This window comes from Neophocaena asiaeorientalis, unplaced genomic scaffold (genome assembly GCF_003031525.2).
Source record: "Neophocaena asiaeorientalis asiaeorientalis breed wild unplaced genomic scaffold, Neophocaena_asiaeorientalis_V1.1 scaffold110, whole genome shotgun sequence".
In the NCBI taxonomy this organism is placed as follows: Eukaryota; Metazoa; Chordata; class Mammalia; order Artiodactyla; family Phocoenidae; genus Neophocaena; species Neophocaena asiaeorientalis.
Window position 1 is genome coordinate 3,065,244 of NW_020175053.1, and position 10,530 is coordinate 3,075,773.

At 42.7% G+C, this 10,530-nt stretch overlaps 1 pseudogene; it reads left to right on the forward strand.

Moving 5' to 3' along the window:
* Positions 1–864: 864 nt before the first annotated feature.
* On the forward strand, positions 865–1,145 carry LOC112412293 (small ubiquitin-related modifier 2 pseudogene; annotated as a pseudogene).
* Positions 1,146–10,530: the final 9,385 nt, after the last annotated feature.

Genomic DNA, 10,530 nt, shown 5'->3' on the forward strand with positions numbered 1-10,530 from the left:
CATTTATTGAAAAGACTATCCTTTTCCCCCATTAAATGGTCTTGGCACCCATTGAAAATCAATGAACTGCTACTGTGAGGGTTTATTTCTGGACTCTCAATTCTACTGCATTGACTTATATGTCTGTCTCTATGCCAGTAACACACCATCTTGATTACTGTAGCTTTATAGTAAGTTTTGATTTTGGGAAGTGTGAGTCCTCTAACTTTGTTCTTCTTCAAGATTGTTTTGGCTACTCTGAGCCCCTTGCACTTCCATATGAATTTTAGCACCATCTTGTCCATGTTTGAACGAACTCAGCTGGAATTTTGATGGCACTAAATGACTGGATCACTTTGGGGAGTGTTGCCATCTTGACAATATTAAGTCTTCTGACCCTGAGATATCTTTCCATTTATTTAGGTCTTCCTTAATTTCTTTCAACAATGTTTCGCAGTTTTCAGAGTGTAAGTTTTGCACTCCTTTTGTTAAATTCATTCCCCAGTATTTTATTCTCTTTGGAGCTATTGTAAGTGAGCAGTCCCTGTTTCTCAGCTGATGGAGAAGTCCTTCCATGCTAAGAGCTTTGTCTGACACAGGTGTTTCAGTTACCTGGGAGTTTCAGACTTCTCTGGTTAAGTCTCAGCTATTTCATAATTAATGAACTGGAAATAAACTCCATAATAAAGATCTTCCCCTGCCCTGGTCTAACAGGTTCTAACTAAATTTATGTTCTCAAGGGACTTATTTTTTATTTTAGAAAATTCCCTTTGACTGATTGCTACCTCCTCCTTCTGCCACTACTGATGCTGCTCTGTGCTTGTTTGGTGCCAATCCTGGTACCTTTTTTGTGAAGCAGCCACTGAGAAGGCTCCAGAGGTTACCATGGCCAATGAAGAGCCCCAGGAGGGAGTCAAGACAGAGGACCACGATCACCTTAACCCGAAAGTGGTGAGACAGGATGGTTCTGTGGTGCAGTTTGAGATTTGGAGGCGTAACCACGTTTGACGAAAGCCTATTGTGAATGACAGGGTTTGTCCATGAGGCAGATCAGATTCTGATTTGATGGGCAGCCAATCAACGAAACAGACACACCTGCACAGTTGGAAATGAAGGATGAAGATGCAGCTGATGTGTCCCAATAGCAGACAGGAGGTGTCTACTAAAGAGAGAACCTGCTGCTTTACTCCAGAACCAAGAAGTCATTCTGAGTTAGAAAACCACGATTTGGTTCCTCCGCATCGTGACTGCTGCAGTACAGTTTTCTCTAGTCTTTCATTTTCCCCTCCCCCACTCCTTTGTTGTACATTCAGTAATGGAGGTATATGCACAAGCATATTGATTTTTTTTAACTAAATGGCCAGTGGTACATTTTGATCAACATCACAAGGAGATGGGATGGGGGGAAACACTGCTTCTGTGAAAATAGTCCCTTTCTCCATTGTTGGCATGCTCTTTCGGCTCATCTCTCTATATGCCAGTAAGTTCTTTTGATTTCCCTGTTTAACGAAAAAAGAACAATGTAAAAATTATTGCATGCTTTGTTCGATTGGAGAATTTTAATGTTTTTCATTTCAAAACCAAGAACAATTTTATAACTTTTTTGTATGTAGCTGTTACAGGTAGGACAATCTGTCTTTAAGCAAGGATAAATGACTGTAAAAGAAATGAATCCTAGATAGTTTTCCCCTTCAGGTCAAGCATCTTGTTGTTGAAATAAACTTTGTGGGTTTCTTTTAAATGCTTTTTTACTTCTGCTTCTCAGCTCAAGTGTGTAATTAACAGGAAGATGGAAAGTTGCTCACTATGCTTTCTTCAGATCGCTGTTAAATGACTTTATTTTAAGGAAAACTAAGGCAGAAATCCTTCCCCAGATGCTCTTCTTGGGAAGAATTTTACTCCTCGGGCTATTTCTGAATGTGCTTTCAGCAAAAAGATTTTCAGTCACAGCACATGTGATTGTCAAGCTTCTTCTTTGCTGGGAATAATTAGAAAAATCACAAAATGGAGTTCAGAAATAGAAAAGAAAGATGATGTGAAGGAAGAGCAGTGGGAATTCTGCCAGAAGCCTTGGGAGGAACAAAGGGAGCTGGGAAAGGCCTCTTGCCTCCACCAGCGCCTGCCTGGGGAGGATGCAGCCCTCAAGGGGCTCCGGTGCCCACTGGGTGCAGCACTGCAGTCATCCCAACCAGAGTGGTACCAAAGAGGGCTTCTCTCTAAGAAAAAAATTCAAACACACAAAATAAAAAGGAACTAAGTATTTGTCACAATGAACAAATACAGTGAAACCCCCTATGACCCCATCACCCCAGATTCAACAGTCATCAACTCATGGCCAAATTGGTGTCTTCTATAAACCGACTAATCCCCCACCCCAACCCCAGATTATTTGGAAGCAAATCCCAGACATTATATTATTACACCCATAAACCTTTTTTTTTTTTAACATCTTTATTGGAGTATAATTGCTTTACAATGGTGTGTTAGTTTCTGCTTTGTAACAAAGTGAATCAGCTACACATATACATATATCCCCATATCCCCTCCCTCTTGCGTCTCCCTCCCACCCTCCCTGTCCCACCCCTCTAGGTGGTTACAAAGCACTGAGCTGATCTCAAACCTTTTTTTTAATTGAGAAATTTCTTGATATTTCTCCATGAAGTAGTAAGCAGAAGAAATATACAGTCTAAAAGAGTCAAAATGATCCGAAAATTTTTGTGACAATTACACATCTATAGCCAAAATAAAAATGAAAAGTTTTTAATAAACCACTTTAAAATTTTTGCTCAGTAATTTATCTGAAATTGAACAGATATGAGGATAACTAGGATAATGCCACTTTGTGCTTCTCCAAAAAAATTGTCATCCTTGTAAAACAGTGGTTTGGTTCTGCAAGATTCTGCAAATTTTCTTTGCCCAGTGTGAAGGGAAAGCCTGAAGATGAAAATAGCAGAGTTGACAACCAAAGAACTAGATTCTGCCGACCCTGGAGTGGGATGACCATCTGACTCAGACCCGTCCTGGTGAGGAGCAGAGGGAGGACCACAGATCCCGCTGGGAGGAAGTGAGTGAGTCAGCCCAGGTCAGGATGGTCAGGAGGTGAGATGTTCTGAGGAAAGCATGTGCCCAGCTCATGACACAGCTGACTGTTGAGAAGGCCAAAGGCTCCCACTGCCTTGCAGGTGGCTGGGCTGTTTCCAGTGCAGTGAAAATTGTCCGTGTAAGTCTGAATAACTTCCTATAAAAGGCAAATGTATGGGGCACAACTGTGTGAGTTCCCTTACGTTCTGGCATATAAAGTAAGCAATGCCTTGGAAACAATTCCTACTCTAAGCTGCTAACTGGCTCGCAAGCTAGATCAATGCACTGCTGGCTACTCATCTGAAAGCTATACTGGTGTCTTACCTCTAATTGGCATTTGGTTTGTTTTTTTAAAAAATAAATTTATTTATTTATTTTTGGCTGCATTGGGTCTTTGTTGCTGCACGTGGGCTTTCTCTAGTTGCGGCGAGTGGGGGCTTCTCTTCGTTGAGGTGCGTGGGCTTCTCATTCAGTGGCTTCTCTTTGTTGTACAGCACGGGCTCTAGGTGTGTGGGCTTCAGTAGTTGTGGCATGCAGGCTCAGTAGTTGTGGCTTGCCGGCTCTAGAGCACAGGCTTAGTAGTTGTGGCACATGAGCTTAGTTGCTCCACAGCATGTGGGATCTTCCCAGACCAGGGCTCGAACCCCTGCATTGGCAAGTGGATTCTTAACCACTGCACCACCAGGAAAGTCCCGGTATTTGGTTTTAAATCCAGTTTCAGAAGACTGTTTTATAAAAGTTTAAGAAATTTACTAGTGGTATCAATTTGAAGTAATAACTTACAAAACTACAATAATTAAAACCATGTGCTACACAGGAAAAACAGATCAATGGAACACACTAAGAAGCTTAGAAGTAGATCTGTATACATACAGGAATTCAGTATAAGGCTGGCATTTCAGTTCAAGGAGGAAAAATCATTTATTCAATAAGTGGTTTGGGGACAACTTATCTAGAAAAAAGAAATAAAGTTGAATCTGTATCCTATAAACTAGAGTGAGTTCCAGATGGATCAAGAAATGTATGTTGGATGTCAATTACATCTCAAAAAGCTGAAATAATACATTTGGGGGGAAAGTGGAATCATTCTGGTACCAGAGGAAATCATGGGCAATTTGTTTTTGTAATAATTTCCTTTAGAAAAGGGAAGAATCTTCTATATACAATACAAAATCCAGAAATACAAAATCCAAATCCAGAAATCTATATACAATACAAAATCCAGAAATTATTACCTATTATCCTAGGTAATAAAGAAATGGGCTGGCCTGTCTCCAGTTCCTGGCTGGTAACATTTAAATACCTGGAATTTCCCGGGTCATAAGAATGTCTTTGTCATTCTTGGTGGGCCCTGAGAGTTTATACTAAGGAGATGACTCAGATGGTGGCCCGACCAGGACAGGAAGACCAGCAGGTGATTAGAGGGCTGGGGCTTTGAGTCACATGGTATCAGCCCAACCTCTGGGGAAGGGAGGGGGAGCTGGAGGTTGAGTTCAATCAAGTGGCCCATGATTCACTTACTCACACCTTCACAATGAAACCATGGAAACTCTGGACATCAAAGTTCAGGTGAGGACCCCTCGCTGCCAATCCTAAGCATGTTGTCATGCATCACTGTGCCGGGAGGGTGATGCGTCCCAACTCCACAGGGAGAGGACATCTGGGACCCTCCCAAACCTTGCCCTCAGTATCTCTGCTTTTGATTTGTATCCTCTTTGCTATAATAAACTGAAATTTTTTAAGAAAAATTGTATCACACTTTCCTGAGTTCTGTGAGACATTCTGGAGAATTATTGAAAGTGAGTGGGGAGTGGGGACCCCAAATTGTAGCCTGTTGGTCAGAAGCATGGATGCCTGGGGAGCCCCGAGCCCGCGGCTAACATCTGAAGCCTGGAAGGGGATGGCGCCCTCACCTGCAAGGTTTGGCCTGACTCTGTAGTTGAAGTCAGAAGTCATGGCACCATTAACAAGGAGACTAATAACTGCTTATGTTAAACGCCAGAATTTTCTACATGGGCTCCTCAGAAGAATGTAAAAAGACCGACACCAACTGGGAAAATGTTTGCCACTCATACCACAGAAAATGACCAAATTTTCTAACAAGTAAGGGATATCTACAAAAAAAAAAAAACCATTAGAAAAAGAAGCTTAACCAAAACATGAAATACAAAAATCTTTTAAACTTATAAAAAGATATAACACCACTCATAATAAGAGAAATGCAAAATGATACTTCCCAAGACATGATTTTTTTATCTACCAGGTTGGGAAAGATCAAAAGTTTGCATCACGAACAGCTTGTGGGAAAGCTGGAGCTAAGTTCTCTCACTCTTTCTGGTGGAAGTGTCCATCTGTGAAACCTCCAGGAAGAGCAATTTGCCAATGACTACAAAAATTTTGCTGCACATGACCTTCAACCCAGTGATACTACTTCTGGAAATTGATCATATGGATAGACTCCATGTGTAAAATTATTTATGTACAAGCTAATTTATTTATTTATGGCAGTGTTATTTCTAATAGCAAAATATTGGAAATAATCTATATGTTCATCAGTAGGAGAGAGGTCAGATAAATTATGCAACATCCAGACAATAAAAAGAATCTGTGTATCCAGACAACAAAACGAAGTAAGAAGCCTTTATGCAGTGGTCCCCAACCTTTTTGGCACCAGGGACTGGTTTTGTGGAAGAAAATTTTTCCATGGACTGGGGTGGGGGGGGTGATGGTTTCGGGATGATTCAAGCACATTACATTTACTGTTCACTTTAGTTCTATTATTATTACACGGTAATATATAATGAAATAATTAAACAACTCACCATCATGCAGACAGGAGGCAGAGCTTAGGCAGTAATGCAAGCAGTGGGGAGCGGCTGTAAATACAGATGCAGCTTCACTCGCTTGCCTGCCGCTCACCTCCTGCTGTGTGGCCCGGTTCCTAACAGGCCACGGATTGGTACCCCTTCCAGGGGTTGGGGACCCCTGCTTTATGTGCTTCTTTAAAATACAGTAAGTGAAAAGGGAGCGCAGCAAAGCAGGCAGTTTGTGAAGGGAGGGGGTACGTGAGTCTCCTCAGGCTTCCTTAACAAAGTCCCACAGGCTTGGGGCTTAAACAACGGACACACATTTCTCACTGTTCTAGAGGCTGGAGCGCTGACATCACAGTGTTGGAGTTGGTTTCTTCTGAGCCTCTCTCCTTGGCTCGCGGTCCTCCCTCTGTATGCATCTGTGTCGTAATCTCTTCTTCCTATAAGGACACCAGTCATTCTGAATTAGGGCCCACCCATAAGACTTCACTTTACCTTAATTACCTCTTTAAAGTCCCTCTCTCCAAATACAGTCCCATTCTGAGGTGCTGGGGGTTAGGGTTTAAACATATGAATTGCGGGGTCAGGGGCAATTCAGTCCCTAAGAGGGTAGAAAAGGGGGATAGCTATAGATACAGATACATGTCTGTATATGAATAAAATATCTATGGAATATACACATGAAACCATGAACACTATTTGCCTCCAAGGATGGGACATGAGTGGCTGGAGGATGGGGAGGGAAGGGAGATGTCTCATTCCTTACCCTTTAGAACCTTCTGGATTTTCTATCATTACTTAGATTATGGATCAAAAGGGTATACAAATTTTTTAAACTTTAAATCAAGAAGTTGAGTTGGGGGACTTCCCTGGTGGCGCAGTAGATAGGACTCCAAGCTCCCAATGCAGGAAGCCCGGGTTCGATCCCTGGTCAGGGAACTAGATCCCACAAGCATGCCCCAACTAAGAGTTTGCACGCCACAACTAAGGAGGTGGCAAGCTGCAACTAAGGAGCCCACACTCCACAACTAAGGAGCCTGAGAGCCGAAACTAAGGAGCCCACCTGCCGCAACTAAGATCCCATGCAACCAATTAAATAAATATTTTTTAAAAAAGAAGTTGAGTTGGCATGTAGGACTTCAGACTGCATTTGGCATTTAATGGGAAGACTGTTTCTCTGTTGATGAAAGAACTAGTCCTTACATTCCTCAAGGCTGATAATTGTCTGCCTGGCACTTATGTACTCGCATTAAAGCTACTGGAAGCGAATGTTGTCACATGATTAATGCTTCCTATTTTCAAAATAAGCATTTGGACATTTATTATTCTCAGAGTCCAATTTTCTGTGACAACAGCATTTTTCTGTCACTAGCTTTATCGCGTAGGATAACGTGTTTGTAGCTGACAACTATTTTACAAATAGTAAAGTATGGTGCGTAATGATGGATGTTCACTCAGACTAAGATATGTGTAGTTGAACAACATTTTCATAAGTCAGCTATAGCGACATAATACATCCTGTATTGCCATAAGATGGGGAAATAAAGCTGAGATTTAAAAAATCTCAGTGATAAGAATAAATTTCCCAGTTTCTCTTGAAACGATGTAGAGTATAGACAACAGGACTGGTAAATTCACCCCAGGATATTTTGAGGAACAATAATAGCAACTAGTAAAGGGTGCAATCGTTCGGTGCTAGACGTTTGCGAAGTGCTTTTACACAGAGCTCATTTATTTCTTGTAACTACTCTTCAAAGCATACATTTTGATTCATATTTTACAGATGAAAAATGTGAGTCAGTGTAGCTGGAGAATGGCCAGCATCAATTCTGAGTCACCTTGTAATTCAAAGGCTGTTTGTTTGGTATGTGTATCTAGAAATATTGCCAATTTGCATAAATCGGTCCAACTTCCATTAGGCCAATGGGTCTGCCCAAATACCAAGAAGATGTGATCCAGGGACCAAAACATAAAGAACACACAAGAGAAGGGAAAATCTCCAACAGTACACGAGCACTCATTTATTGAGTGATAATTGTGGTATGCAGAGCATTTTCACATAGCTTGTCTCACTTCATCATTACCAAGGGAAATATGCATGCCAGTTCTTGTCACAAACCCTCAAAGAAGCGTTATATTAATAATATAATGTCTTTAATAATATGAAGCCTGTTTTACATTCTGTTTATGCTACTGAATGCTTCAATATATATCCAGAGATGCACCTAAAACCCTACGAAGTATAAAACCTAGGTATGTGCCAGAACTCCAATGACAGAGTAGTAACTGAACATGAAAAGGTTCTTGGTTCCCCAAGAATTAAATACTCAGTGATCAGCACTTTAGTGTTGGAAGACAGTCACAGCCGCTCTTCAATGTCCTGAGCCCCTCACAGGGTCCCAGCCCACCATCCACTCAGCACGACATAATGGACTCCTCAGCTTTGGTTACCAGTTCAAGATCTGATTGTGATTGTAACTACAGGGATTCACTTGAGTTGCCTATGGACTAACCAGAGATAGGAAGCATGTTCAGGAAATAATATAAAGTAACCAAAGCAGCTCTGCTTCCAGGCTTAGCCTAGACGCAAGTTCTGAAATAGTGGTTTCTACCGTTTGTTCTCTGTGGAATCCTGGCTCGCCTCCAAATTTCAGAGAGCCAGCAAAAGGGACCTTAGCACATCTCTCTGGATTCTCTTATTTTTTCATACTAGAAAGTCATGATCAAAACCCAGACAACACGTCACTTTTCAGAATACCAGGAAAATAGAGTTTTAAAATATTAATTGTGTGTTGACTATGCCTCATTTTGCCTGTCAAAGACAAATACAGCATCGTGGTAACTTATTTTGGAAACGACACTGATGAAATTACTTGTTGACAAAAGTATCTGAAGAACTTAATAACATTTATTTATCAAATATTCTCTCTATATTGACAACCTGTGCAAATCACTACATGATAAGGTAGTAAGATAATAGGGAAAGCTCTGTCTCCAGAGTCAGAGGGACTTAGGTTTGAATCCTGACTCTGCCAATACTACCTGTGTGATCTTGAGCAAATTATGTCACCTCCCTGGGCCTGTTTCCTCATCAGTAAAATGGTCATATGATGTCACCAACTCCAAAATGGTTGCTGAAATAATAAAATCATTCATATAAAGCTCTGGCCAAACAATCGCCCCCTTTCCGTGTGTGTGTGTGGGGGGGTCAACCTCAAAAAGGCAATAGATATTTCATGATGTATGTGAGTCAAATCATTATGCTGTATACCTTAACCTTATACAGTGCTGTATGCCCATTATATCTCAATAAAACTGGAAGGAAAAAAAAAAGAGGCAATGGAATGGACCAAGAATATTTTGACACATTTGATACTTACCTTTACAGTTCACTTAGTTTCGATGAGTTTGAGTTTCCACATCTCTGAAAGTTTTCCTGCCTTCCTTACAAAGTTGTTGTGAGTTCTAAATGGGATAACACACGTGAGTGTTCCCTGAAAACTATACTGTTACAACCCATTCCTCATTTTCTGTGTATTTCCACAGTCACAGACAGAATCGCTGTCTCCAAAGATGATCCCCAGTGACCCACATTCCCAGCATTCCTGCCTTGGAGACTCCCCTTTCACACTGGATCTGGGCCGGCCTGTGACTCGCATCAACCGGGAGAATGTGGGAGGAATGACTGGGCCAACTCCAGCCTCCAAGAGGCTGCGAGCACCTGCCTCTCAGCTTAGCTCAAGTGCCTGTAGGGCGCCTTGAACTGCCTTGAGAGGTCTGGCTACCTTGCTGGGGAGAGCACAGGAGACAGTACATGGACTTACCATCACTGTACAAAGAGAGGGGGAGGGGGACCGGCCGCCCCACATCCCGGCTGAACCCCAACTTCCATTCATCCCGTCCAAGGCTTCATGGGCGGGAACCACCCTCAAGGGCGTGAGCCATCCCTCCAGGCCAACCAAGCACCTGGGTGACTGCAACCCAGCTGACATCACAGGAGCAGAAGAACCACCCTGATAAGTCCGCGTCACGGGAGGTAATAAAGTGTTGCTTGACACCACTGAGAGACACCAGCAGAGACAACTGGGACACAGACCCAGACCAGTTCCATCAGAAATGGCACGTCTGCCTTACTTTCCACTAACTTCACAGACGCAGCTTGTTACAACTGAAGGAATCATCTTTCCCAAAACTGCATCCCCCCAACCCCATGCCCCTCCTAGTGAGCTCTGCACTACCATCCACAGGACTGGGGAGGAGGAAGCGCATTAGGTTCTCAGCTGTGACCCCAACGTCATTCCCTCCCCAGGACTCGGACCTGGCTTGGCGAAGGTGCCGGAAGGATCAATGAGCCTAGGCAGTTCTGAGTTCTCACATTTCTACTCCCCATGCTGCCTCTCCCAACACAATCTCACTCCTGATCGATTAGTTTAAATCTTTATCTTTAAGCTGGGAGTCCCCTTTTCCCAGGGGACCCCTGCTCCCCCGCCCCCAGCCTGGTCATTAAGGCCCCTCCCACACATCCCCCAACAGCTGTGCATGGACATGGGTGACAGCAGCAGGGACAGCACATGAGGACAGGATGCACATCGGGCCTCCGTTGCGTGTCAGGGGGACAGTTTCTTTGACCATCTGCTAACGTCTCCTCCCTCGTCACTGA